This window comes from Pecten maximus, chromosome 8 (assembly GCF_902652985.1).
Source record: "Pecten maximus chromosome 8, xPecMax1.1, whole genome shotgun sequence".
Taxonomy (NCBI): domain Eukaryota; kingdom Metazoa; phylum Mollusca; class Bivalvia; order Pectinida; family Pectinidae; genus Pecten; species Pecten maximus.
This window is the reverse complement of record NC_047022.1, coordinates 5,675,393-5,682,057: the sequence shown is the minus strand read 5'-3', so window position 1 is coordinate 5,682,057 and position 6,665 is coordinate 5,675,393.

Genomic DNA, 6,665 nt, shown 5'->3' with positions numbered 1-6,665 from the left:
ATCAGGCACCTGATACAGGTCATTAAAATATTGCTCCTGAGACATCAGTGTATAAAAATATTTATCGCGAGATTTGTCACGAAGCCGAGAACGAGGCTACTATATCTGTATAACAACGTGCACAGCACATAAACTACACACATGGCCGTTCACATATCGAGCATACATGAACTTTGTCTAATAATGCTTTCATTTAAACATATTAACAGAATATTCGCGTAATAACTGGACAAAATAAACATAGTTTACATTTAGATACGTAATTTTTTAATGTAGCAATATACATACAACAGAAAATCGATAAAAATTTAGATCGGTGAAGTTTGATTGAAGTGCAGTGATTTGGTTGATTATTGGATGACAACTTGACTTGCCATACAAAAAGTCAAAACATTAAGATACAAGTTCAAAACTTCGGGTCTTCGTGACTGTCTTGGTTTAATGAGGACCATAAAATACTTACCGACAATGATAATACCTTGAAACTCATATTTATGGCTGCACTTATAATCTATTTTAATACATATCTGGATTGCTGTGTAAAACAATCGAAATAGTAGGTGATGAGTAACACTGTTGTCGGTGCTAGGCAGAATTCATGTCTCAACAGTTGCAATATGATGTTCGTTCTACTCATTTCTGAGTGTGCTTACCATGAACACCATAGTACAAACTTATTGAAGTACGCAATCCCATGGACATATATCTTTAATCGGATGATACTAAGCAATACCAATAACGAACATCAAGCTAACCTGTATTTCTTACTTTTAATCATTTCGTTGGGTTCACGTAAATTTAAACAATGATAGTTCAATCACTTTATAGTCAAGTGCATTCATAGTGAGTCCCAAGCACTGGTTTCATTGTTGCATTACACAATCCATGTTCAAAGAGTAAGAGCCGTTTCCCAAAACGTTTGCGCGATTCAAGTGGTTGTAGCTATTAGTGTGTAAACATTTTACAAATTCAACGATGTTTGCATTAAACCGATCAAGTTGATGCTACAGTAACAAACTGTTACATTTTGACAGAAATAAGGAACAAAAGAGTTACATATTTTGTCATAACAAGTTTGTACAAATGATTGTTTTTAACTTGATGGACGTTGGACCATCCATATTCTATCATGTTTCGGAGTTGAGAAGCAGATTCTTTTAAATATATGTCATTTTAACCTTTTCTGGCCCCGCCTCTCAGGCTCCCGGGTGGTGGGGACCACATATTTCACAGTTTTGGTTGAACATTCATCGAATTTTGTCGCAGGTAAATTGTTTACAAACGCACGAAGGGAAACGATGGACAAAGGGCAACCTAAAATCATGTCTGAAAGTGGCACTGGAACTAAGAGCTTCATCTTTACCTCTCACCAATGATGATCTTTCAAATTGTTCCTTGCCAAAATGACAACAACGTATATAATATTTAGATACTAAATGACTTACTAAGCCATATTTTACACTGCGCTCCACTATTCCAAGATGAACTTTTAATGTATGTATACATGTATAATGTACCAAACTTGTAGAGTCCAGTTGAACATTACCAGTTTTGTGTACTCTTAAAACCCGAGATGGCCACTTGGTGGCGATATTGTGATTCTGGTCAGTACCAAACAGTAAAATGCACAAGGACTATATTCTACTACATTAGAATATACAACTACATTAAAATGGGATTTGAAAAAGTTATGTGCAATATTTTCTGATAATAAGCAATCAAAAGCTGAAACTGATTAATCCAATGAAGTCACATGTTCCAACAGATGACTTGCTGCAAGTTAAGACATAGCTAAGTCGTTATTACGAGATACTAAGTCGTTATTACGACATAGCTAAGTCGTTATTACGAGATACTAAGTCGTTTTTACGACATAATATATTTTTTCACTGTGACCCTAACTGGCTTCCGTAATACGGACTTTTTGACTAAACGAATGTGCATATTATTTTTTACGGTTCATCGCCTTCTCTATGTAAATCTTATTCCTTTTTTTTTTCGTGAATGCAACATATTTGTCAACCAACAAGTTGGGTTGCCGAGACACTTTCAAGAAGTGACGAAACATTTTCAACCGGCGCAGGGGAAGCAACTGTTTAAACAATTCCAAATTTAGGAATGCGTAATTCAGACCACAGGTACTTGGGGTAAGAAATTATATGTTGTATAGCCTCGTATTACTATATGATACATAATATCTTACTCCAAGTACCTGTGATTCAGACAGGAAACGTCCGTCATATTTAAAGAAATTTTACCGACCCTCTAATCTCGATGGGGTGGGGGTGTTGCAACTCCCACATTCACAGGAATGCATTTCTCTGGGTTGTGATGGGTACTTCTTCAAATGAAGGTATTCAGGCGCCGACCATGTGCATTTGTTTACAAACATACCTTGTCCACCAATTTGATATGTTTTTGATATGCAATTATTTAAAGAGCTGGGAGAAAAATAATCATTTCCTGCCTTGGGGAATGACAAAGAAATCTAATTCTGAGGTGAAATTCATGAATGCCCAACCCTTGACAAACCTTCTTCTTCTTCTTCTTCTTCTTCTTCTTCGGATTTTCTGCAATTTGGTATCTAGGTACATCATGGGACACGGGTCACTCTCGTAACCTTACTTTCATATTTTAACAAAATGGTTGTCATTTACTAGGCTCCTATTTGTCGAAATATAAATATTATTCGATTTTGTTGAAAATTGGTGTTTAGCGGTTTTGAGGAATGGCGAAAACAGCGGTACGACTGCTGGGTCATTTGGAGGACTTCTGTAAATGTTTCCCATAACAATTAGTATTTTTTCTTTATTTTATTATACCAGAAAATTGGCACTAGAACACATCAAAGTCCTCGAAAGGCCTTTAAAAAATCAAAATTTCTCCTGGGGGAGACCCCCTAGCGGTAAGGGGGCATAAACCCCTCAACCAACCAACCAACCCTGCAATTAGTAATTTGTCTTTATTTTATTATACCAGAAAATTGGCACCAGAGCACGTTAAACTGCTCGAAAGGCATATAAAAAATCAACACATCTGCAAGCGTACACATCGAAACAGGTCTAGCTATGCCACTGATAAGTACATTGTATGCCGGGATGTTCCATGCAGTAGTGATGGAGGGAGAGACAAGACTACCGTTGTACTGATGAAGCAAAAGGAGGAAGATAATTTTGAATTTTTGATGTGATCATTAAAATTATTCATGCATCATTAACACGGGCACGATTGGTTGGTAGTTGAAAATATTAATGTTCAAATGTAAGAGTCCGATATGTTCCGAGAGCTGCTTTCCGAGTGATTATTTGGCGGGAAATTGAGTTGGGCGGAAACACGTGACCGATCACATGATCCAATTGTCTATTCGGAAAATTATTCATATGAATTTGAGAATACTGCAAAGTACTTCCGAACGTCATAGCAACAACTTCATTCATGTTGAGAGTGCGGCAAATTTGACGCGGACAAGATGAAGTATTTTACTCCATCTCACAGTAATTTTATCAGCGCTAACCAAAACAACGTTAACTACATTAGATATTTGAAGCGTGTATGGAATGCTGACGTATTTTACGTAAGTATAATGTAATAAGCAATAAAATAGTCCATGTTGCTAGTTTCTAACCTTTCCTTCATGTCTTACTCTTAGCATTAAGGATCCGTCAAAATTTTAGTCTCATTGAGATTTTAAACTAGATTTTCCTAGGTCCTAGTCATCTTATGTACAATTTTGTTTACATTTACTAAATTACAGGGCACATATATCAATGGAAGATACGTTCCAGTATCCAAAGCAAACCACAAGCCAAGCCGGCTCACACAGAACATGGGCCTTCGAGATGTCTTCAATAATGGCAAAGGGAAAAAGGAAAACATCTGCATGCAGGCAAAAGTCTCTCTTCGAGATCTTGTCAAAAAGGTAAGTCGTCATGAACTGCCTCTTCCTCGATTATGTTCTGGCCAATTCAAGTGTTAGCCTAATGTTCAATACCATGTATTTCCCCACGTTTCCAGATTCCAGTAACTGGTTTCCTTCGAAACACTGAAACACAGGCCACAGTTGGTACAAAAGATATTGCTACTCAAGTAAGTTACCACTTTTTGTTTCAACGTTATTTTTTGGGCACAATATTTAAACAAATATTTAAATAAATAAGTGTGTCTGTTTAAATATTAATACTGCTTAACTCTCCCGACTTCAGATCTCAGTACCAGGTGTGCTCCACAAGAAACATAAAACAACAAGCACTGAAACACAGGTCAAAGTTAGAACCCAAGATATTGCCACTCAAGTAAGTTGTCATAATAAACATACATTTTGAATACATAAGTGTAATAATACATAAATGTATATGTTTATATTAATACTGGTTAACTCTCCCAACTTTTCAGATGTCTGTTCCAGGAGTCCTCCACAAAAAAGCTGCTGCAGTAAGCACAGTTAGTACTCAAGATATTGGCACTCAAGTAAGTTGCAATATTTTCATCCTTAAGTTTTTTGAAATAATGACATGAGCTGCAACTGTCAATATCTGATCAAATTAAATACACATTCTCTCATCCAGTTGTCATTCATATTGAGAAATAAACACCTCAATTGAGGAGTTGATGGAGGCATGTTTGTAATCTGGTCAATATCATTGCTGAGTAGCTTCAAATTTTATAATATTTTGGTGTTATGAACCAGTATGTTAAATTTATTTGAAATCAATACCCATCCCTAGTTTGTTAAGTCAGACATTTAAAATTTTTATTCATTGATTGGTATGTGGTGAAGTTTTAATATTCAATGCTATTCCAGATGTCCATACCAGTATCCGTCCTGAATGATGTCCATGAAGGTCGTCCAAATAAACAGGTACATCTTCATCCATAACAATAGAAAATATGTAGATTTTATACACCTGTCTTTGATGGGAGTATTACATATGCATTTTGACTTATTTTGCAAATTGAAAAAGACATTGCCCTTTATTTAATTCAGTATTTGAATTACGTTCCGAAATTCCTCAGACTGATAGAAAATCAAACATTGACTTTGTAGTAAAAGTAAAGATGAGGGTTAAAGCAAGCCACCATTCATACGGTGATGATCTTATTTCAATGCATGATAGTATGTAACACTACTATATGATATAATATGACATTCGACGGGTGTATATTGTAGACCGCACTAAGGTACTCTTATCTTATTTTCATTAAATGTGTTTTCTTTTTCTTTTGAATGCATGTGTCATTCTTATTGAACACAGATCTTAATCACAAACCACATATTTTATAACTTTGTATTTTGTTTGTGTTTATTATGGTGTTGGTAGAATTTTATTTGGAAGTAATTTCTTAAAATTCTGAAAGTTTCAAAAAATATGCTAACAACTCCAGATTATATTGACAAAGGTATTTTGAACATATTGCATCTACTTTTGGATTAAAACTTTCTAAATATCAGAATATCTAAGATGATAAACTTCAAAACATTACAGGATATTGAAGCATTAAACTTTGAACTAAACACAAGATACAAGTTTTGTACTCTTGATATTAAATTCAAGTTTCAAACAATGATAAAGGATATTTTTAAAATTTCATGTAGACCTACTTTAAAATTTAAACTTTTCCTAAATGAGTCAAATTGTCAATTAAAAATAATAACATTACAGGAAATTGAAGAAATACTTAGTTATTTTTTAAATAGACTAAAAGCTTAGCTTCATACTCTTGGTATTAGATTTACCAATCTTATTTTCTAAATTTGTCTTTCTTTTCTGAAAGGTACCAAGACATCAGATGGAAGCGATGAATCACACCCAGGCCTATGGTGAGTAATTTCTCCAAACATTATCTATTCTGACCTAGCTAATATTTTTTCCTTGAATGTATCAATTTTCTTGTGTCAACCAGTATTTACTCAGTCTGTGATCATTTACTACCACAGTACCACAGGAAATTTTATGTAATACATATATTAGTATATTCCACAGGGATTTATATATATGAAGTATTGGTTGGAAATATATATAAAATGCTACTCATCTGCAGAATATGATTTGTTGACTTTGAAAAGGAAAATTACACTTTAACACCTGCTTGGAAAATTAAGAAGATATTTTTTTCGGCAAATCTGTGTAAGATCCGTTTATAAAAACCTAGGTCATATACAGTAGTGATAAAATAAAGTGACATTTTGTTTTTGCGATTTGTTGAAAATACATTATCATCAATCGAAGTGAATGCAGAAAATTTTACGATTGATCACAAATTCTACACCTTGGCTAATACCAATCATAGGGAGCATAGCAACTGTTTCAGAGGTTTTTATCAGAATTATTTATTTGTTATTTAATTGAATTCAAGAAATAAATAAAGCCTTTATTTAGTATTCAATACATGAGGAGGTAGTGCTATGTCTCAGGAGGTAGTTATATGTCAGGAGGTAGTGTTATGTCAGGAGTAGTGTTATGTCAGGAGGTAATGTTATGTCAGGAGGTAGTGATATGTCAGGAGGTAGTGTTATGTCAGGAGGTAGTGTTATGTCCGGAGGTAGTGTTATGTCAGGAGGTAGTGAGATCACAGGGCTATAACGAGGGTCCGAGAAGGTGAGTGTGATCACAGGGGTATAACGAGGGTCAGAGGAGGTTCGTGTGATCACAGGGTATAACAAGGGT